At 43.2% G+C, this 24,652-nt stretch overlaps 1 protein-coding gene across 5 annotated transcripts in view; it reads right to left on the bottom strand.

The window, feature by feature from the left end:
* The window catches only part of LOC135223681 (thiamin pyrophosphokinase 1-like), a 240,510-nt gene that overhangs the window by 118,987 nt on the left and 96,871 nt on the right, over positions 1-24,652 (bottom strand). Inside the window, exon 1 of one of the 5 annotated variants that reach the window (XM_064262363.1) lies at positions 9,209-9,333. The exons of 3 other annotated variants lie outside the window; for them this stretch is intronic. The gene's annotated coding sequence lies outside the window, so the exon portion shown is untranslated. Of the gene's footprint in view, positions 1-9,208; positions 9,334-24,652 lie in introns of those variants that run through there. One more of the 5 variants, XM_064262365.1, reaches the window with a different exon arrangement.

Genomic DNA, 24,652 nt, shown 5'->3' with positions numbered 1-24,652 from the left:
TTTACTCAAGATTGCAGTTGTAATCAGCACAATAAAACAACATTTTGTTGCCTATATTAGTGAAAGTATGAAAACTTGTTATTCCCAGGGTCATGGTTTGAACTGAATTCATTTTTACCTTGTAATCCGGTGGTATCCATCCTTACTGCCATCACAACTGAAACTCCACAGGTGCTTATTTGATTGTAATTATACACATTTTGGTCTTAATTCACTCCACAGTGCACTTGAACCACGCTGTGGTTCCTGGTTCCTAAGCCACTCACTCGTCCGCAAACACAGTTACGAGCAGCAGACGACAACACTGATTATGAGAGCAAAGCTTATTTCCCTTAATTGTTTACTTTATCAATATTTAGTTTAACTTTACTTCAAAATGTTTTAGTATATTTAATCAGTCTAGTTATCCCTTTTTTGCAACCAAATTAACCCCAAAATTACAAATGTTTCGGATGTATACTTACGAGCAGACGACGTGAGGAAAAATGACTCATCGTTGCCAATCTAGTGGAGCGTCACACATACGCTGATGCATTTACAAACTGTTTCGATGAATTCTAGTTGTCATAGTAATGCAGTAATGATAAAATTGCTGTAATGTGTACGTATATATAATACAAATAGATATGACAATTTGTCGAAAATTGTATTTTTCCTAACTATACAAACCTGAGGTCCTTTAATAGGAAGTAGCTAGCGGCAGCTGGAACGGTCGTAAGCTTCGAACAAGGGGAGAACGGTAGTTAACTGCTTGTCCGGGTTTGAGGTAAAACAAATCACTTTTGCTTTTGGCCCATGCAAAATACGCAGAGTGAGGGGTGGCATGAGGAGGGACTATATGTAAAGGACCTCAGGTTTGTATAGTTAGGAAAAATGCAATTTTCGACAAATTGTCCATTTGTTTCCGATACGTAATACAAAACCATCGGTCCTTTAACAATAGGAAGACTCACTTCTTGGTGGGAGGAATCTGAGTCTTTTGATGAACAGACTGGTGTTCGTCCATCCCTGGAATGCCTCCCTGGTCGTAAGAGCGAGGGAGGGATCCAAGCCTCTGTCCGATTGATCGGGGTGTGCACCGCAGGATCAATGGTCAGACCTCTGGGCCGAGTACTAAGAGAGAGGCAAGCGTATCTCTTCGTACCAGCAAGCAAGAACTTGTTCCTGTTTGCAAGAGGCAACATAAAGTATGGTTGTCTCAAGCTGGCATCCACTTCCTCCCCCTTGTTGGAGGAAGTGGTGGATATACGCTCCTATCCCTAGTGAAAGGGATAGGATGGGGCTCTGTTGAGTAGCTCACCTGCATCTTGTCCTTATCCAGCAGGGTGACGACCGTGTCCCTCTAACCACAGGTAGAGGGGAAGAGGAGCCAGTCACACTCTCATTCACTCATCCATTCTTACGGTCACACCAGGACTCGATGCTGTTCAGCCTGCGAGGGTCTGGGTTCGCTACACAACGTGTTTGAGCAGCCACCACGGGTCCCAAGGAAAAAGATCCAAGGACCTGTGGGCAATATCCCGAGGTATAAGGAAGGGCATGTGGTCTGGTTGGACCAGACCCCTGCCTTCAGTACCTGCGCCACGGAGAAGTTCTTGCGGACAAGGCAGCATCTCCTTCGCATCGAAGGCGGTGAAGTCCATTAGGGAGGGGATTGTGAACGACTCGAACCAATCGTCAGGGACCGAAGGGTTCTGAGTCTTCGCTACGAAGTTCGGTACGAAATCGAGCGTCACGGATCCCCATCCCCTGGATGCTTGACTTCGCAGGAGAAGTCATGCAGTTCCTCAGAGGAAAAGAAGGAAATAGTCGCATGACCTATCCCTCTTCTCTACTTCGGTGATGTCCAGTACCCATACTGGTCTGTCCGTTTGCCACGAAGTCTCTCGCATCCTCCTATCCCCATGCAGCGAAGTTTCTCGGTGGTAGTGGATAGGACACCGACACTCCATGGTGGGTGTCAATGGATATGGGTACTGTGACAAGCTATTAAAACGAAGTAATGATTGCTGTGTAACAACCGAACTAAGTCAACAGCGTAGTTCGTAACTGACTCGGGCGCTCTGACAGCTGCCGACTGACTGCGTTTCGGTAGGAGGCAAGTTGTCCAAGCATCGAGTAAGTCACGTGACCTTCGCCTTTAAAGGGTTATGCCGAGAGACCAAACAAATAATGTATTTGTTTGTCACCAATGCCGGACAGCGAGGTGATGATTCTCTTAAGGCATGTGGCCCAACAGGCGAAAGTCAATTGCCTTCTAGAGACCGAGGTCCCTGAAGTAAAACATCTCATGGTTGTTGAATCTCAGCTAAGGAGAAACAACACTATGTACCGTTGAAGACGAAGGTAGATATTGAATGCAACCTACGTCTTCACAGATGAATCGAGAGAAGGATTCTCAAGATTCATAACCTGTGCTTACAAATGACTGAAAACGCTAACCGCTATTTCATTGCTGTCCGGTGAGAAGTCGTAGTTGCAATGAAAGCGGGGCGTTCTTCAGTATGAAAACACAGGGGAAAGCCGCCTGAAAGAACTGCTTCTCATGGGCTGAACATTTGGAAGTAGAGCTGTCAGGTCGGAGAGTAGGCGATGTCTTCTGACACATCTCGTAATTCGGGTTGAACAATGAACAATTGTACACCTACGAATACGAGATATTTTTGAAGACAAACTCAGATGTCTGCAAAATCATTCGCATTATCGCAGTGCGATGCAGCGGGAGACTTGTACAGACTTCTGTTACCGTGCGGTAAACAGAAAGATGAAAGAGTCCAAGAGATATCTCTGTTGAAAATTCTCGCAATGTCGAAGGCGATGGAATCTAGCGTCACAGCAGTAGATGGTCCTTCATTATTGCGAGAATCCCCATTAATCAGAGACCTAAGTCCATGATTGTTGGGCAGAGATACGGTTCGGTAGTCAATCAAACCAGGGGAGAGAGAGACATAACTGACCGTGCATCTCGGAGGCCCAGCTGATACTAAGCTGCTGTCAGGCAGTTCAATACGCAGTAGTTGAGCCTGAGCTCTCGCCGACTCGTCATCCTGAGTTGCCATGTAATCCATTATTCCACGAAGGAATGCGTTCGGCTAGAACTACCGAGCATAAAAGATATGCTCGAGCAATTATATTTAGGCGAAACGAATTTCGGTAAATATAAAAGTTGAAATGGTGTTGTCGTGACAAAACCATAAGTATATAAAATTGAAACTGAAAACTCCTGGGAGGTTGCAGGCAACCCCGAGTTGCAGTTCAATTAGAATACTTCTCTTCTAAGTCGCAATCCGTAGATAAACTAGGATATGCGCCTACCCCTCGGACAATTCAACTGCTTAGTAGAATCATGTCGCGAGGTTAATATACGTAGTATATTTGTAGGATTCTGAACAACGATCTCCATCCTAAATTCTTTCCTTCAAGAAAACAAAATAAGGATTGGAGATCGACCACCTTCGATCTCTATCAAAGAGAGTGAAGGAGAAGTCTTCCTCGAAGGAAAGCTTCAATGGTGAACAGAATACTAAGACGATAGTTCAAGCCAAACTGGATATTCCCGTCCGATCTTCTCTATTCCAGGTTGGTCGGCCACTGTGAGATAGTTCTTTCAGCAGCAGTCTTCTTCCCAATGCTAGAAATTCCAGGAATTCGAGCATAGGCGAGGTTCCCGATTATCGTGTATATCGGGGATTCTCGTCTCGCTCACGTTGGACCGTGGTCTCAGCGTAAGTGTTTGGAGATCGTAAAAAACTCGAACACTGAATGCGCTAGAAATTCCGTAGAATTCTAAGCACGTCTGCGAAACCCCACCGAATTCGTCAAACGATCTCGTCTGGTGATCCTCTCGATTCCCGTAGAAATCGAGAATGGGGCAGGATTCCTCCTCAACGACCGGGCTTACGTCAGGTAGGACCCGAAGGTCCCCCCGTAGCGCAGTCCCGAACTTGGGTATCCTACAGAGAAATCTCTGTAGGATCCCTCCCCTTTCCCTCGTAGCCGTAAGGAGAGAGGGAATGGGGGAGGAATTGGATACTCGCATCGCCTCGCCTTCCCAGTGGAACCTAGCAGTAGGAGAAGGGTAGGAGCAGCCATCGCCTTGCGGCGATGGCCTCTCAGAATCTGGGAAAACGTATCGTCAGGAGAAAACGTTTTCCCGCGGAGGGTTACGAACTCTCACTGTAGGTAAGGGTTCTGCCGCCACTGTCGTCTGGGTGGGGGCTGATCGACACCTGACAGGAGAGAGCGATACCGTCCTCCGACTCATTCCAGTCCTCGTCGAGGTCGAAACCTCTCAGGAGGACCGAAGGAGTATTTAAATACGGTGTCCGAAGACACGTAGAAACGCTGCTGTCGCAGTAGAGGAGGTGGAAGTTGCTTGATCGATCGGCCAGAACTGAGAGAGCCTTCTTGTCCGGAGACGAGAGACTCTGGTTCGAGACAGAATCGGCAAGCTCCGATCGCGGCAGACCCACCGTCGGTTTGGTTTCCCTCTCGGGCCCCAAAACGACTCGAGCAGAGACGTGGCTCTGCTGGTGGGAGCGGCAATCCTTCCTCAAGGTCATTATGCTGACGAATCAGCTTAATGACTTCTGCAAATTCCTCTGTATCTCGGGAGTAACCGCGTCTTGCGGAGTAGGACCGTCCAGTCCCTCCAACAAGAACAGATCCCGAGATACTCCTCCTTCAGAAGGAGGAAACAGCGGCAGACCCCTGACGGTCGCCTCCAGCTACTTGCGCGTATGTCCTGGTCGGTCCTAGAACGTGCTGGTCCATACGGCGTCATAGCGGGATCGCGAGCGGGCACCTCTCGCGATCCCTCATAGGTACCTCGCTCCTCCCGGTGTTAGCCCGAGGAGGTTGAAGGTACAGGAGAGGCAGACCTGACGCTCCCCCCTAGCTCGCTGGCAGGACCAGCGTGCTTGGAGGGCTGCTGCTGATCGTCCACCCGCGGTGGCGATTGAGCAGCAGGCCTAGCTTTGCCGCTCGCCTGGGGAGAGAGGCTCGGCTGAGAACGTCGACGCTGATCTCTAGCGTCAGGCGAGCTGTTGCTGGTTACCGTCTCCGCCCCGGTCCCGATGGGAGCGGCGTCAGGTGACCTGCTAGGCTCGCTGTCGCGGAGAGACCGCGAGCGTCCTCTCGGCGCGTCGAGCCGCTGGTACCAGCCGTGGCTGGTACCGACGGCCGCGGGGACCCCTTCCTCGCCTTAACTCGTGGCTGGTCAGCGACCGTCACGTTAACCCGAGCAGCCAGCTGGTCGCTGCGAGAGCGTCCACTGGCCTGGCGAGAGTCGTCTGCACGACACTCGCCAGTCTTCTGCTCCGCGCTTCGGTCTTGACGGCGAGCGAGCTCGGGTGTCAAGACTTTGGCTGGACGGTCTCCCGCGGAGACCGTCCACTCGGTACTTCTCGCTAACGAGAAGCCGAGGCGGATCCTGGTTTAGCGGCAGAACCGCTAGAACCAGGCGAGGAAGTGCCAGCCGAAGCTGGTACTCCTCTGGTCCCCGGCTTCTTCTCCTTGGTAGAAGAAAAGCGGGCCCTGTTCCCGAGGGAGCAGGGGGACCAGCAGAAGAGCTCCCCGAATCGCCGGAGCGAGACGGGCCCTTAGAAGGTCCCGAAGGAGCCTTCTTAGGGGGGAAAACCCGGGTTAACCAGCTGGTCGCTGCAAGAGCGGCCGCTGGCCTGGCAAGAAGGTCACCTGAGCGTCTCTCACCAGCCTTCTGCTCCGTGCCGCGTCTTGGCGCCGAGCGAACTCTGGCGCCGAAACTTGGCTGCACGGTCTCCCGAGGGAGAAAACGTACAACTCGGGATCTCTTCGCGAACGAGAGACCGAGCCGGAACCTGACGTAGCGGCATCGCCGCTAGCACCAGGCGAGGAAGTACCAGAGCTAAAACCGATACTCCTCTGGTCCCCGTCTATCTCTTCCTTACGGAAGGGGAGACGGGCCCCGCTCCCGAAGGAGCAGGAGGACCAGCAGAAGACCCCCCGTCCCACCGGGGTGGGACGGGCCCTTAGAAGTTCCCGAGGAGACTTCTTAGGGGGGGAAGGCAGCCTTCTTCTTCTTCGGCTTATGGGCTTAGAAGTCGAAGGGGAAGAGGCAGCAGCAGACGATGAAGACGAAGATGACAGCTTCCTCTTCTCATCTTCCTCGTCAGCTCACGCAAGACAGTCGTCAGGTCCTCCATCCAGGCCGGAGCCGGGGCTATTGCCGAAGCAACACGGCCCGACTGCACCTGTCCGGAAGGACCTGGGACTGGGGAAGACACACCGTGGGCAGGACCAGCATGGACAGGCTCAGGAACCAGGAGCGACAGGAACAGCAACCAGCTCAGGAGCGGCAAGAACAGCGGCAGCGGTAGACCCAGAAGGGACAGCCAAGCCAACAGCGGGAATCACATCAGCGGCATGTACGGCAGGCCAGCGATCGCCTCGTAGAATCATCGGCAGCCAGCGGAACCTGGGTCCTGGCGGCCGGGTCCAGGGGCGAGCTGCTGGAACAGCGGAAGTCTGGGGCAGGCAACACGAAGAAAAACAGGCGGCGGCGGCCAACCCCACCTCGGTACGGCGGCGGCCCTAGTAGCGGCAGACGGCGTCATCGACACAGCATGGGGAGTGTAGACCAGGAGGGGGGGGAGCAGCATAAGCGGCCGTGGTAGTAGTGGAGACCGCCCCAGACCTCGCTAGACGCTGCAGCAGCCCGTGGATGCTAGGCACGCCCTGCCGCCGCGGTGGTCCATACCTGTCCAAGTCGTCTCCCACGGATGTAGCACCTGCGGTAACATAGATAGATTAGTAAGAGGGGTTCCCTCACGCACGGGGGGAAGCATGCCCCATCCCGAACGCAAGGAAGACCCCAAATACAAAATACAACGAAGAAGCTGAGCGGGGGGCAGGAAGGAAGACGAAGAATCGGATACCAAGGGAGTCGCGGGAGAGCTTTCCGACGACTTCCTGGCAGACCTTCGCTTCCCCTACCCCCGCACAGCAGTGAAAAGTAATATGAAAATGAAACAGAATACTGCCCTTGCGATTCACTTCATAGAACTTAAAGGAAAAAAGATCAATTCCCGGGTAAGAACGGAAACTTGATCCAATAATATGATGCTATCATAAAATATATATGAAAATGAAACCGAATACTGCACTTGCGATTTCACTTTCACATAAAAAATCGTAAGGATCAATTCCCGGGTAAGAACGAAAATTGATCCAAATTAAATTTCATGCAAATAAATAAATGAAAATGAAAAGAATTTTGCAATTGCGAATCCACTTTCATTGCATTCTATTATACAAAATTAAAAGGGCTCGTGCCGAGCGCAATCACACTCTCGGTAACGAACGCACAGGGACAAAAATATAATGAAAGAGAGTACTTACATTTTTCAATTACACACTTCGCCCAAAACCCAAAATACATGACTCGGCTGCGAGCGCGCCCGCCCTCGGCACCGAGACATAATTCAAGGGTTCAATTCATGAAAGAGAGGAAATCGCCGCATCTCACGGCGATAACTCCATGTTGGTTCATAATTAAGTAATGAAAATGAAAACAGTGTACTTACAGTTTCATTTTCAAGTCAACAAACCATTGTTAGTAGAAAACACAATATAAACAAAGCATACGACGAATGAAGCGGGCAGAGAGCGATGACGAACACGTCCTTAACACCCGCGGACCGAAAGCAAAAGTGATTTGTTTACCTCCCAGTCGCGCGGCGCGCGACTGTCGGACAAGCAGTTAACTACCGTTCTCCCCTTGTTCGAAGCTTACGACCGTTCCAGCTGCCGCTAGCTACTTCCTATTGTTAAAGGACCGATGGTTTGTATTACGTATCGGAACAAACGCTAATTTCACTTATTTCCCCGGTTTTGTGTAAGTCTTATACCTAGTTTGGAGGGTAAACACATACCAATTGACAACACTGATAAACAATTGAAGAGCGCAAAACGCCGCAAAGAATGCCGTAGTCCCCTTGAATAAGTGCTGGTAAGAGGTTGGTTTACGATTGTTGTGATGAAAGTGCCCCAGCGTCTATGGGTACAAGTGGTGTGCAGATTTAGCACAGGAAATGGGAAGTTTGTTGACACAAGCGACTCCGTAAACATCAAGATGGCGTCAATCTTCGAAACATTTTTAGTTGTAAGTAAAAATTTCTAAAGCGTTTTGGTGAGATTTCCACTGCCGTAGCCACCCTTTTCACTACCCTCTGTTTAAATCTTAAAATTTGGCCTTAATTTCTAACTTTGGAGAAAATACTTACTTCGAAAGGAGAGTAGAGATCCTTTAGCTCCGTTTCTCACCAACAACAAGTCGCGACTGATGCCCATCTCCGGTGTCAGGACGCGTTATAATGTACTTTTTCGGAGGGTGGCAAGCGTTGATTGTAGGTGGCCTGTTTGGCCTGCTGTGATGTTTTACCCTAGTTTCTTTATTATTGTTTTGGTATCGCCGCCATATTGGTTTTGGTGTTCTTCCGCCGATTTCGGTCGGCGGGCGGGAGGGCCCGGCAATGTGTAAGCGCTCCGCTGGTCCAGTTGGTTGTTTCCTTTACCTAAACTTCAGCAAAATCCTACGCCTGTAGGATGCCAAAACTATGAAAACTGATTAAACAAGCATGCAATCCTCTGGTGAAATCCACTGTACAGTACTTATCGTCAACATTTGGGTTAGCGTAGCCAAAACTCATACAGTTAGCTATAGCCTAACTACACAATATCCTAAGGGTAGCGCTGCCTATGCCTCTACTATACCTATGTACACCTGATAAGATTTACCTACAGTGCTCCAAGCTAAGGATTTCTGCCTGACCTACCAAGTTTGAATTACACCAATCCCAAAGGGACTGGTAAAGTGGTACTTACCTAAAACATGGTGTTCCACTGAAATTCTCTGCGTAAAAACATAAACAAAGGCCTTTTAATTCCTCACATTATTTTGATAAATGTTTCGAGTTAGGCTATCTCACCTGTAGTGCATTACTATATGCACCCTTCTCGATATTGTTTAGTGAAAAATATTTCATTAATAAATAATGGCTCAGTGCAGAGATCCTCCTTAGATGCCTCAAGACTACTTGCTAGGTATAGCTAGGTAGGTAGGTAAAATAGGTAATTGAACGCTGTGTACATACTAGAGTACCTAATGCATGCTGTACATTACTAGTAAGTATACATTACATAAATAAATCTCTTAGATTACTATACGTACGTCTTAACCAAACACAATACGCACTACCGAGCAGGGGTCTTTGGCTTCGAGTGACTTGGAGAAACTCAAATGAGTACAGTATTTTGCGGTCAAGTCGCTGAAAGGAAAGACGTTTGTTTACATTTTACATTTTCAGGATTCGTGGTGACGTAACATCATCTTATTAATTTATTCGATACAACTGATTTTTATACTCATAAGAATTTAGTAAACTCTCCAAATTATGGGTAAATTTCTCATATAAACTACAATGGTTCGTTTTTAAATGAAATAGTTACGTTTAAATTGCCCTAACTCGCCTATGATGACTTTTCTGAAAAACAGACGGGAACAATTTGACGTTTCTGCTGTCCGACTTCTTTTATTGATGATCGCGTGATCCACTCATTAGCAATTATTATCATTGCAGAAGCTTTCCCTGACCTTGCTGACCTAAAATAGAAGCTGATGCTTGGCAGATCAGAGTAATATGCCGATCATGTTTTCTTCATACAAATATCATTCTAGACATTCCTAAGAATTCGATGCTGCGTATGACGGAACATGCAAACTTAAGATAATTCGCAAATAAGTTTGGAGTTAATCGTTTCCTCTTCTCGTAGCATCTTTATTAGCTTACACATACATACATACATACATACACACACGCACAAACAAACACATTTATATATATATATATACAATATATATATCTATATAATATATATATATTATTATATATATAGATATAATATTTAAGTTAAGAACTTTTCATCTTCAGATGGAGGGGTCTCATCATACCTATCAATAGGCATTTTGAGGGCTGTAGCCTTGAAAAGATTTGAAGACTGCATGATCAAGTGAAGATAGCTAAACCGCACCCAAATCATATGACTATTTCTGAGACTTCAAATGAAAATGGCTCTGTAGTTCAATGAACACAGCTAAAATTTTTTTACTTAAATTTAGGTTTTTAAACAATTTTTCTCAATGCATTCGCGCACACACACACACACACACACACACACACACACACACACATATATATATATATATATATATATATATATATATATATATATATATATATATATATATATATATATATATATAGTATATATATATATATATATATATATATATATATATACTATATATATACTAAATGACCAACCGGGCCATGGCGCTCCAGTAGGCACTGTGGCACTGCAGCACCCCTTATAGATTTCACATATGTGCACAAAATTTTAAATATATAACACGGAATATGAGAAATTAAGTATAGATATCAGTAAACCTTAAAAAAATATTACCATTCTTTTGTTTTTGTAAATAAAAAAAAATGAATTGAAACAATATGTGGAACTGTGGTGCTCAGCAGTTCTAATTTTGCTAACAGGGTGATAATGTGATAGTCAGCCCGCGCATGAAGGGAAGGGGAACACTGCTCTCTGGGGAAGGTGTTTGTCTAGCTGCTGGAGGGGGAAGGTGTATTGTGAAATTGTTTTGAAATTCGGCAAAGCTTAATCAATATGTACTAAATTATTAGTGATAGTGATCAAATTAGTGCCGATACTGACTATATGTAAGGCAGAATAGTCAACTCAGTGGCGAGTTGTAGTAAATGGGAAAAAATGATAACCACTTTAATGCCAATGAGTAAAATTTAAAAATAGTAGCTTTGGGTAGTGTTCTAATGCCTTCCTCAGCGGGAGGGAGAGAGAGAGAGAGAGAGAGAGAGAGAGAGAGAGAGAGAGAGAGGATGTGTGTGTGTGTGTATGTTTATGCAGTTAATATCAAGGAATTTTAAAAAATTATGTAATAAACAGCACCCCTATGAATGATAGCCACGAGCCGCCACTACCCAGCACTGTCCAGGATAACTCTGAATGACAACTGATAAACTTGCACTCTTTGTCTCTCTGTCTATCTCTCTCTCTCTCTCTCTCTAACCTTCCCTGTCTCCTGCCCTCTTTTTCTCTCCTTAACACCACCTCCTCTCTCTCTCTCTCTCTCTCTCTCTCTTCTCTCTCTCTCTCTCTCTCTCTCTCAAACACTCCCTTCTATTCTCTCTCTCTCTCTCTCTGCAACTCTCCCTGTCTTTTTTCCTTTAACTTCTCCCTAACACCCCCTCAACTCTTTCTCTCACTTCCTCTCCTCATTCTCTCTCTGTCACCCTCTTCTCAACCACCCACTTTGGTGCCATTGATGTTTTACCGCATGGTATTCTTTTCCAAATAATAAATCATATGTATACCGAAATTAGGTCTGAAACATTCGCGATGGGGGGGAGGGGAGTCTCACTAAAATCGGTAAAGAATGAGGATTTGTAAAAATGAGGGGGTATGAAAAAGAGGGATTATGACTCCCTTAGAAATGGCCCTAAATTTTGGATTTTGACAAAAACCTTCGTCGGGGAAGAAGGGGAGTGTGTGGTAAAAATCTCATCGAAATCAGTCAAGAAATGTGGATTTGTATAGCGCTCATACATACAAACAAACAAACAACAAACATTTTCCAAATTATATATATATATATATATATATATATATATATATATATATATATATATATATATATATATTGCTCAGGATTTTAAGCCAGAACCAAGGAAAGTTAAGATTTCTTATAACAAGACTCACTCATCCTTGTTTATATGCAAATTGCCCTTTTGAACTGAAAGCCTCCGTTCTCTAGAAAAAAACTCTCTTTGCTGCCATTGGCTGTCCTGTGTTTAACCGCCACAGGGAAAATCCAGATTTGGGCGGAGCCTACCAGGCAAGATTTTAAAAGGGCTCAGAACTAGAAGAGCTCAGAACTCCCTCAGACCATGCCCTGAAGACTCCACTTCACCCCTTCTGCTCCCCCTGCCTCCTCTGGGGAAATCCTAAGTATTTTCATACCTCCTTAGTGCACAGGAACATCAGCAGATAAGAAGACTACCAAGCCCAGGATTTCCAGGTACTGTGAGAGTAAATTCCAGTTCAGCCAGGGAATTGTTTTGCCTTTTGTCTGTATTTCAATTCCATTTTTCCAAGGCGACCTCTTTCTCCCCACTCCTTTGTCCAGCTCCTCACTCCCCCAATCTTGGTGTAATGCTGTGATTACTCCCCTTGTGGTGCTAGTAAACATCCCCTAGTTAATTCAAGCAACGTAATAGTTCTTTCTGTGTAAACTCCCTGTCATTCCATTCCCCTTAAGTGGTTTGTAAATTTTTAGATTGAGAGAGAGTAGTGTGTAATGTCCCCTGCATGTGTTCCCTCGCCTCAGTACTCATGCTAGGATGCAATCTCTCTGCAGACAAACACTGTGCCTGATTGTGAGAGAAATTGGGAACCCCTTGGAATAAGTCTTGCATTACAGTAACCCGTTTGCGCAAAATTCTGAACTACATGTCTGGTTGCCCAGCCACGTATTTCCGGTGGATCAACAATCAGCCACCTTATTAGTTCCTGGACCTATGTAAATTAATGTAAATATAGTGAATTTAAAACTAAAGTCCAGCTTTTATGTAAATTCCTCCTTCCTCAGTTATATAGGCTTGCTGCCATAGTTTTTTTTTCTTTTGTTGTGATCTCTTGTTCCTCCACTCAAGGCCAATTTTTTTTAGTGTTAGATTACATTTTCCAGGAGTGAACGAGCAGTTCAGAACAAAATGGTGACTTTATGCTAGAATCGTGAAAAAATCATTTTCATTTCCAGCCGTAGCGATTGTTAAGCTGATATCACAAAAGAAACCAATCTGAATTCATTTAATATTTTTATGAGCAAGCAAAAACAAGGTTTCCCAATTCTCCACAACAGGAAAAAGGTAAATTCTATTTTCTAGTTATATGTGTAGAACTAGGCATTCAAGTTAGGGGTATAAAATCTGACTGTCATTACAGTGATAGGAAAATAGACCACATGTGTGCCGATAGACTAGAGAGAGGGAAATTTTAACCTTAGCTTCCTTTTTATGTGCCATTAAGCATAGAGTTATTTAGGGAGTGAAATTCAAAATGAAAATGTGTGCCATATTTCGTGAATTGCAAGGTAATTGTGAATCTCGCATTGTAAAGATATTTCATTGTTTTTATTTTTTAATGTGAATCAACGCGCTGTTCATTGTCTGAGCACACTCTCTCTCTCTCTTTCACGGTCGCTTGCAGGTCTAAACAAGGTAGAATCTAAATCCCTGGCCACGAGTCTACTCAAGCCCTATCCATGGCCATGTATTAACAAAAGAATAGATGAGTCAATAAGAAAAAAAAAGAAAAGAAAAACAAGTGTTACCATATATTCTTAACATCAGAATAAGGAAAATCAATGGTAAGCATTTTTATTTTTTGTGCAGAGAGGAATAATAAGGGCAAATACTTATTACTTACACAAAGGGCACATGATACCCTCACCCAACTTTCTCTACCGTGGCCTTGAAAATCTTGTGTGATTCACCTCTTCTATCTAGCCAACCCGTATGCAGGCCTAATTCTCCAGGGATTTAAATTGGCGGAATTGGAAGGTCTTAGGTTCGCGAGAGATAGCTAGAGTGAAAGGGGGTACATGTTTGGGGGTTGTGTGGAGGCAGTAGATTATGCAGCGGTGAGAGATTTTTATTCTGGTTCTTCCTCTTCCCTTTAATGTATACAACCTAGCATTTAAAATATGAATTCTGAGCATAGCTAGGTTGAAAGGGTAAGACAGACCAGGGATTTGCTTTGGTAAAAAAGGAAAGAGAATTTTTATCCCCTTTTCGTCTTCGTCCACGAGACGATATATATATATATATATATATATATAATATATATATATATATATATATATATATATATAGATATATATATATATATATATCTATATATATATATATATATATATATATCTATATATATATATATATATATATATATATATATATATATATATATATATATATATATATATATATATATATATATATATAAAAGGAGACCCAATATACATTTTATATTATCAACTGCATGGGAACGTTTTTTTAACGTTGAGTTTCTGTGAAATTCATGGCCAGATTCTTTCTTTTTTATTCACAAAACCGTAATCGCATTGAGATTTCTCCATTTACGAAATTAATTTGCTACTTTACGACTTTTCACATTGAGTGCTTCATGAAATTTGTGACCAGATTCTTTTTTATTCACAAACCCGTACTTGTGTTGAGATTTCCACGTTTACGAAATTCATTCGCTACTTCATGACTTTTCACGTTAAGTATTCCGTGAAATTCGTGGCCAGATTTTTTTTTTTTTTTTTTTTTGAATTCAAAAAGCCGTATTCCCATTGAGTTTACTGCGTTTATGAAATTCATTTGCTACCTCACGTTTTCTTGTTGAGCTTCTGTGAATTCGTGGCCAAATTCTATATTTTTTATTCAATAAGCTATATTCGCGTTGAGTTTTCCCTGTTTACGAATTTCATTTGCTACCTCACGTTTTTTCACGTTGACTTTCAGTGAAGTCGTGGCCAGATTCTTTTTTTTTTTTTTTTTTTTATTCAAAAAGCCGTATTCGCATTGAGTTTTCCGCGTTTACGAAATTCATTTGCTACCTCACGTTTATTTCACGTTGAGTTTCTGTGAATTTGTGGCCAGATTCTTTATTTTTTTTTTTTATTCAAAAAGCCGTATTCACATTGAGGTTTTCGCGTTTACGAAATTCATTTGCTACCTCACATTTTTCACGTTGAGTTTCCATGAATTCGTAGCCAGATTATTTTTTTTTAATTAAAAAAGCTGTATTTGCTTTGAGTTTTTTGCGTTTACAAAATTTATTTCCAAATCCATTATCGGCGTCGAGTTTTCCTCTGAACTGTAAATTACAGAGATTTTACGGCGTGAGTTTTCCACCGTGCTATGCGCCAGTAGTAACTGTATTTTACGGTCATCTTGCTAAGTATCAGTCTTGAGTATTCAGCATACCCCTGGCAACATTTGCAGTTTTGCGACTGCCTTCCATCCTATTATTCTCAAGCTAGACTACTAGCGTTTTACTGCTGAGGAGATGACCAATAACACAGCACTGGAGGAGGCTAAGGCCTTCACAGAAGCCGGAAGAGCCATGTTGTGTCGTTGCTTCTGCTGTAGTATTAGTACCAAATTTTACCACTACTGGCCATCCAGATAGACTGTCTACATACACGAGGAAAGATTTCCCAGCAACACTGAAGAAATCAGCTGATACAGATTCGAAAGGACGAGAGGGGTTCTCGTTGCCTAACAACGGCTCCTGCTGTTGACTTGGCTGCATTATCTGACATGGCTCACATGAAGGCGTGTTAAAATATTGCGTCGCATGGCTGAGGGAACCATTATTCGGGCTCCGTACAGGACAAGGTCATCATCGGTGTATAATTCCTCCCTTATTTTCCAATAGGGTAGTATGTCATAGCGGTGACTGGGGAATCCATTGGCAACGTTCTGGAGGAGTCTTGTATATGAGGGGTCCTCACGTGCTGCGGTGCGAATTTCTGCCAAGGTAAGATCTTGCGTAGCTGATGTCTTCACCTCTGAAATTGCGTCAACGGTCTTGGCTATTACACTCCTTAGGGAAAGATGAGCTTCACTATTTAGCATATCATCCTCAGACGTTGGGTGGCTCACAGGGGAACGTGAGAGGGCATCAGGGATGCAATGTTCCTTGCCCTTACGCCACACTGCAGTGAAGATATATGGTGAAATTTGCTCTTTCAGACGTTGGAGACGTGTGTTTTCTACTGCATCCAAAGTATATGCATTCAAGATGGGTACCAGGGGTCTATGGTCAGTCACCAATGTGAAATGGGGTAATCCAAGTAAGAAATGGCGACATTTACTCATAGCCCAAACTGAAGCTAAACATTCCAACTCAATGGTGGCCCATCTAGTTTCTGCATCAACCAAAAATCGTGAACCACACTGGACCAAACGGAAATGGCCTTCCCCATGGTCTTGCAGAAGGGCATATCCTAAACCATATAAACGAGAAGCATCCGTTTGCAGTATGGTGGGGCACGTCGGGTCAAAATGAGCTAGCGCAGGTGGCTAAGAGAGAGCCTTCTTAACACTAGCAAAGGTAGCATCATGATCTGCCGTCCACGTAAAGGATCTCTTGCGGCTCATTAGTGGTCGAAGTGGATCTGCTGCAGCTGCAAGATTGGGTGAAAATTCTGTCAACTGGTTAGTAAGGCCAATGAATGACCTTAAATCTGTTAGATTTGCTGGCTTCAGGAACTTTGATATAGCTCAAACCTTCTCCTTATCAGCTGCAATTCCATTTTCAGATAATGTGTATCCACAAAATGATACAGTAGGACTAGCAATAATAAACTTTTCTGCATTTAAAGTAATACCATGAGTTCTACAACGTGACAAAACTTTGTTAACCCTGCATAAATGAGAATAGTAATCCCTATCATATACAAGAATGTCATCCACCACCTTAACATAATTTTGGATGCCTTGAAGGGCAACATCACCTCGATATTGACCATAGGGCGTGATGAACGTTGTATGGGCTTGGTCTTCCTCTGCTAGTGGGATCTGCCAGTACCCAGACAATGTATCCATGGTGGAGAAATACCTGGAAGTAGGATCGATGCTCTTAACTAAACGGTGATGGTGAAGGATGGGCTGGCCTTTGCACCTGTGAATTTAACTTGCTTAAATCTGTGGTGACACGAACACTACCTGTAGGTTTGGGCACAACCACTTGTGCTGCCATTGCCTCCAACTCAGTCTTGATGTCCTCTTGAAAGGCTTGTGGTACTGTCCATGGAGTGTAGATTGCGAAGGGCTTGGCATCCTCTGTAAGGTGAATATGCATGGGCAGCCCAGTCATTGGCTTAAGTTGTGCTCATTGATGAAACTGCTCCTTTGTCATTAGCACATCGCTATATTCCTTAAGAAAGTATTGCCTGGCTTCTTCCGGTGACATTGTAGCAGGGGGTGGAGAAACACATGTAGGTTCAGGTGCGTTAACTTGTCTGGTTGGCACCTGACTGGTTCCTACTGAAGTCCTGCTCAGTTTCCTCTCTTGCATTTGACGCGGGAAGTCCCAGGGAATGATCCTTAGGTGTCGGAGGGCATCATAACACAGTAGGGGTGTTGGGAGAGAACTAAGGATGTCAATATACCCCTTGTATGATATATGACCATATGTCATCATGGCCTCCATTGATCCCAAAACTTTACCTTCCATGGGTGTTCCATCGGCATTACAGAACTGCAATTCAGGGGGCTGCCGCAATTCCTCGATACTGATGCCCAGTGCTTGTAGATGCTGCACTCCAAAAACATTGGTATCTGCTCCGGTATCAGGGATAACGTTGATCTTCCCTGATTTACTGCCGTATACAACATGTAAATTGATAGGCGGTGAGGGGCAACCTTCAGGGCGTAAAGCGATGGAACGTATAGCTGGAGATGTCTTGACAGTGTTCAATTTATTTTCCTTTGAATCTTTCGACTCCCTAGTTCCCCTTGACTTTTTCTGTGCACAGCAAACATCATAGTGGCCAAATTTATAGCAAACTCGGCACTCCTTAGCCAATCCGGGACATGCAAGCAGTGTATGGGAAATGGCCAGTTTTAGCACAGTTCCTGCATTTGTGAGATGCTGCCTTACATGTGTCACTATGATGCTGTTGACCACAATTCTTGCCTCTGCTACTTAAAGAAGGGTTTTTCTCCTGCGAGTAACTTTTCTTAGGTTGCGGCTGCTTAGCAGCAACCTTCTTTTGCTTCTTGTAGTTTGACACAGCACGTACTGAAGTCTGTGGAGCCTTTAGCTCAGTCGTTGTCTTCTTTGCAGCTTCAAAAGCCCTGCAAGTTAGCTTTACTTCCTCAAGTGTTGCAGTAGTTGGCATGCTGATGAGCTTCTTGGTGAGTTCTTCATTCCTTATGCTAACCAAAATGGCGTGTTTCATTTGCGCCTCCATGCAGTTAACGCCTTTACACAAATCAACCTCCTCTGAGAGCTGTTGTAAAGGAACGAAAAAATCCATTAATGACTCACCTTCTGCTTGGTTGCATTGCGTAAAAGCTAAACGGCGAAGTGCCTCATTCTGCTGACCCTTTATATAGGTTTCAATTTGAGTTAAAACACCATCCAAAAGCATAGGTGAGTCTGGCGGAATACCTAAATTGTGTTCTAACAAGCATCTAATCTCAACACTTAGACATGCCCTTACCTGTATTAATTGCTTAGGTTGTGGTATATTATCCAAATCTACCATAACAGCATAATCCTTCCATCTCTGCTTCCATTCTGTGTATTGTCTATAGGTGACATCATGAGTAAATGGTTGAGGCAGATTTACTGTAACCTTAGGTGCTTGCACAGCTAAATTAGGCCTTTGGAAAACACTTGCTGATGTAGGCACTGGGGTAGGGGGCCCTATGCCATCACTTGCTTGAGGTAGGGGGTGCCTGGGGCCAGTCATAGCTTCAATTAATGCTTTAAATTCTTCCTGATGCCTGACATTGTCTTCTTTTCTTCTTTCTTCATCTTGTTTTCTTCTTTCTTCATCTTTTCCATCCATGTATTCAAACATCTTGCTGATAAAATCCATGGTTGAAGGGGTTGATGAGGGAGAAGTAGATCTTGAATGTGTTGGAGATGACGTCATGTCAGCGGTGGTTGAGGAAGAGGGGGAAGAAACCTCCAAAGTCTTCGGTCTCTTCCCTTTATCGTGTTTTGGCGGCATAAATAGATCATTCAAACGAAATAAGAGAAAGAGAAAATATCGCTCAGTGCCCTCAGTGTTTTGGTGGCATAAATAGAAAATTAAAATGAAATAAGATGAAGTATCGCTCAGTAGTAACGTCACAATGACGTCACAAACGATAGCCAATCACCGACTACAATAGCTCTAGGCAACAGAGCGAGATCGGAGCTGGCAGCACTGTAACTGCTGTGGCCTCTTGCGCCATTGCACGCACGGTGAACGCAAGTAGTTGCCCTTCAAACACTGGCGAGTAGGGATGTGATGCTCTGTTCCGGCCTCTGCAGACGGCCAACGCACAGTCCTAATTTCGGTAGCCACCACATTATATTGAGTCACTGTAATAAAGCCCCAACAATATATTGAGTCACTATGATAAAGCCCCAACAATATATTGAGCCACTGTAAACCACACAAGCTCACTGCCAATATATACGTCCAAACGGAGTTCGAGTTCACTGCTGCTGGGTAACTTGGTTACGATGAACACAAACACTGTTCTTGCTTGCTTTGACCAAGTCGGTTGGAGAAGTTAATAACTGATTGAAATTCACTTATAGCGAGTCACTCAATGCGCCATCTTTGTTATCATTTAATAGATAGTTAATATAGAGCTTCACTGAAACACTTGCGTAAATCCTTAAGCCATATAATATGTGAAAATGATCAATATAAAAGTAATACACTGGAGGAGCTGTGAATATTGTCGGGCTATGGCGTAGACTAATTGCAGTAATACCAGATACAGACAATATGAATAGCGCGCCACAAAATGATATAAATGCTACATAATATTTCCTATGCTCCGATAAGCATGAATAATTGCATTTACGTATTCCTGACACAACATGTATGCTAAATGTGTATTAGAAATACAGGTACATATTAATGATTATAATAATCATACATATAAGTAAATAATTGTGATAATCCATCACCCACCAGGTCCGAGCTTTCGACGACACTGGTGCGCAGGTATCCATCATTCAAGAGGATGAAATTCCTTACGGAGCTCAGGTTGAAAGGCACCAATTCATCATGATAGAGAGCCTCAACAACGTCAAGATGTTCTTGCCTACTGTCCAGTTGAGAGTCACACGACCTCACCGTTCTAAGATATGTACCATGGCAGTAGCAACCTATATACCAGGAGGTTATGATGTCCTGCTAGGACAAGATTTTAAGTCTCCTCCTGCCTTTGTACCATATCAGGGCCCTCTCCCTAACATAGCTCCAGACCCGTTCCATGGGCCTCCAAGAACCACCTCCGCACAGCCAGTGCCACTTGAAGGTGCCAGGCAGTGCCAGGCTCTGTCCCTCATGCATGTTTAGCAACGTTCGAGTCCTTCCACTAAGCCAGGAATGGCCTCAGTGCCAGTGCCAAGGCAAGACTCAAGTCTCCCTCCTGGAACTCTAAGTCCCGGTCACTTTCCCTCCGCTGGCTTGGCCTTACTACCCATGCTGACAGTCAAGGAAGAGCCAATTCCAATAGGAATCCTCCAGGACACCCATGAGCATAGAGGACACTCCATCAATGGTGTGGCCTCGCTAACCGCCCCAGAGTCGGTCCTCCCAACGGGTAAGCCCATCCCAAATACCATTACCTCATCCAATCACCCTCAGTCAGCAGCTAACTGGTCCCGGAGTAATGACACTGCCGAATCCTATTTGGGCGAAGAACTCAGGGAACCGAGCCACGTAGCATTAGGCACGGGGACGACTGCCAGTCATTGCAGCAGCCGGAGCCAATGCCCCTACGGAATTTTCAAAGGGCTTGAATCATTCAAGGCCACCAGTGGCATCGTCAAACTGACCTTGGAGAGGTCGAAGGAAGATGGGAAAAGGGTGTTGAGGTTTTCCAAAACCTTACGAGAGCCAATAGTCTATCCGCACTAGTGCCTGGCACAGTGCCACCCTCTTATAGAGAATTCTGACCTTCTTCATCCACAGGAGAGCACCAGATTCTGCTACTTCTACTTTCTTCTTACCCTTTTGTAACTTTCTATCTTTTGTACTGTCTATATCTTCTCTTCCATAGTTTCCTTTCCTCTTCTTCACTACCTTTAGGCATTTATTGTATATTGTATGCTCTACTTAGGCAGAGCCACACCTGCCAGCTATTCTGGCCTTATAAATTAGCCTTTCATTATGAACTACTGACATAAAAGTGCCACAATTGGCACAGTGCACTATTCTAGACACTTCGCATTCCCGACTAGAAAAATATTTAGCCAGCAAAAATTGCTATAGCTTTAAGAGATATTTTCGAAGCCTGGCTCGTGTATACATTGTTTTGATTTGATTTCTGATTAAGTGTTACTTCCTAGTCTATATTTTGTGAAATTGCCATTGTCTCTGGTGAGACTTACATTTTGTGTAATCTTATTTCCTCTCTACAGAAAATTACTTCATTAATTCCATACTTGTTAGTTTGCACTAATGTTTACTATGATGTAGTTAATACTGTTAGGCATCTTTTTGTTATGAGACAAAGTCACTTAACGAAATCTTAGGGCTATTAACACACCTGAATGGGTCATATCGCCCATCAGGGTAAACTAATAGTATGTGTTGCCTTAAACAATTGAGCTGGCAGTATTATATATGATATAATTTACCCTGTAAGTTAAGTTTTATCTAATCATTATTTGCTATTCATTGTCATTCTCAGTGTGACGTTATATTTTAAGAGTATTCTTTATTGGAATATAGCAAGTTGTTAGTCTTTAGTCACGTCACACTTTATTTTCTAATTAACCATTAATCCTCCGCCTGTCGAGTAAACCTTCATAAATATTATCATTGGCAGAGTTTGTATCTCGCTTATATTATAAGTCCACTCAAGGGAGTATGGAAGGCTCAGTAATTTATATTTGTCATTTGTCCTTGTTTTTGGCTTGTCTTGTCCATTCCAACCCGTCTAGGGTTGAAATGTCCTCTAGAATGGGGAAAAGTTCAGGATTTGAAGCCAGAACCAAGGAAAGATAAGATTTCTTATAACAAGACTCACTCATCCTTGTCTATATGCAAGTTGCCCTTTTGAACTGAAAGCCTCCGTTCTCTAGAAAAAACTCTCTTTGCTGCTCCCATTGGCTGTCCTGAATTTACCACCCACAGGGAAAATCCAGATTTGGGTGGATCCTACCAGGCAAGATTTCAAAAGGGCAGGGACACTGCAGCTCGTTCTCAGAACTTGCTCAGAACTAGAAGAGCTCGTAACTTCCTCAGACCGCTCCCTGAAGACTCCACTTCACCCTTTCTGATCCTCCTGCTTCCTCTGGGGAAATCCTAAGTATTTTTATACCTCCATAGTGCACAGGAATATCAGCAGATAAGAAGACTACCAAGCCCAGGATTTCCAGGTACTGTGAGAGTAAATTCCAGTTCAGCCAGGGAATTGTTTTGCCTTTTGTCTGTATTTCATTTCCATTTTTCCAAGGCGACCTCTTCCCCCCTCCCCCCTCCTTTGTCCAGCTCCTCACTCCCCCAATCTTGGTGTAATGCTGTGATTACTCCCCTTGTGATGCTAGTAAACATCCCCTAGTTAATTCAAGCAACGTAATAGTTCTTTCTGTGTAAACTCCCCGTCATTCCATTCCCCTTAAGTGGTTTGTAAATTTTTAGATTGAGAGAGAGTAGTGTGTAATGTCCCCTGCATGTGTTCCCTCGCCTCAGTACTCATGCTTGGATGCAATCTCTCTGCAGACAAACACCGTGCCTGATTGTGAGAGAAATTGGGAACCCCTTGGAATAAGTCTTGCATTACAATAACCCGTTTGCGCAAAATTCTGAGCTCCTTGTCTGGTGTCCCAGCCACGTGTTTCCAGTGAATTGACAATCAACCACCTTATTAGTTCCTGGACCTATGTAAATTAATGTTAACCCTTAAACGCCGAATGGATGTATTAAACGTCGAGTCAAAATGTCTCCTGTATGCCGAATGGACATGCCATACGTCGACTCAAAAAAGTTTTTTTAAAAATTCGTGGAAAAATACTTAAAGGCCTACCAGCCAAAAACTTTTGAATCACGCGCCTTGGGGGATGCTGGGAGTTCAAGGATCAAGGTGTTTTTTGTTTACAATCGTTATGCAGGCGCGCAAGCGCGAATTTCTTTCTTATTGCACTAAAAAGTATCAGTAAACACATCTCAAAAATTATTTCGTCCCTTTGACATAATTTTTGCACCATTTTAAATTATCCGTTACACAAAGCATTATATATGAAAATGTGCGCAATTTCATTTAAAATACAACAAAAAAATACTCATGATTGTAGCTTTTATCAGTTTTGAAATATTTTCATATAAATAACGATAAGTGCCAAAATTTCAACCTTTGGTCAACTTTGACTACAGAAATGGTCAAAAAACGCAATTGTAAGCTAAAACGCTTATATTTTAATAATATTCAACTATTTACCTTAATTTTGCAACAAATTGGAAGTCTCTAGCACAATATTTCGATTTATGGTGAATTTATGAAAAAACTTTTTCCTTACGTCCGCGCGGTAACTCTTCCGAAAAAATCATACGTGCGATTGTGGTAATGTTTGCACCATTTTAAATTAACCGTTACATAAAGTTTTATATATGAAAATGTGCGCAATTTAATGTAGAATACAACTAAAAATAATTGAAGGTTGTAGCTTTTCTCATTTTTGAAATATTTGCATATAAATCACGATAAATAGAAAAAAACCACGTTCGGTCAACTTTGACTCAACCGAAATGGTCGAAAAACCCAATTGTAAGCTAAAACTATTATATTTTAGTAATATTCAATCATTTAACTTCATTTTGCAACAAATTGGAAGTCTCTAGCACAATATTTCGATTTATGCTGAATTTATGAAAAAAACTTTCCTTCCCTCCGCGCACGGATTCTCCGCCACAAATCTCCGAAATGCGTACATCGCATTCTCGGAAAATTTGCTCCGTTTCATATTAGGCATTTCATAGAGTTTTATATATGAAAATGTGCGCAATTTCATGTAGAATAAAACGAAAAATATTTGAAGGTTGTAGCTTTTCTAATTTTCGAAATAATTGCATATAAAAAAATTATAAAAAAATTCCGACATTTGGTCAACTTTAACTCGTCCGAAATGGTCGAAAACTGCAATTGTAAGCTAAAACTCTTACAGTATCGTAATATTCAATCATTTGTCTTCATTTTGAAACAAATTCGAAGTCTCTATAACAATATTTAGATTTATGGTGAATTTAAAAAGAAAATATTTTTTTACGTCAGCGCGTTACGAATTCATGCATCATTTTGTGATAATATTTTCTCTGTGTTGCTTTTATCGTTTTACAATGTGTTATATACCAAAATGATTGCAATTTAGTGTAAATTACAAAGAAAAAAAAGTAACTTGTTACCTTTAACAGTTTTGCGCACAGCGCGATTTGAATACAATTATATATGAAATTTCGTTTTTACTCTATCATATATCGCATTTTTATATATAATAATGATAATTTTTTTCATTTCTGATTGTTGCATACTAAACGTCAGCCAATGACAAAAAAAGGAGCAAAAAATGAACTCTTAATCTTGGAAACTAAGCGCGATGTGTTTTTTTGAAAATAATATTTTTTCCGCTTCCGCGCTCACTCTGAAACACCTCCGGCACACGGGAGACAATTTTTTTTTTACCGCTTCGGCGTTTAAGGGTTAATATGGTGCATTTAAGATTAAAGTCCAGCTTTTATGTAAATTCCTCCTTCCTCAGTTATATCGGCCTT

Source organism: Macrobrachium nipponense, chromosome 10 (assembly GCF_015104395.2).
Source record: "Macrobrachium nipponense isolate FS-2020 chromosome 10, ASM1510439v2, whole genome shotgun sequence".
Taxonomy (NCBI): Eukaryota; Metazoa; Arthropoda; class Malacostraca; order Decapoda; family Palaemonidae; genus Macrobrachium; species Macrobrachium nipponense.
The sequence above is the reverse complement of the archived record's forward strand: the minus strand, read 5'-3'. Positions and strand labels throughout refer to the sequence as shown.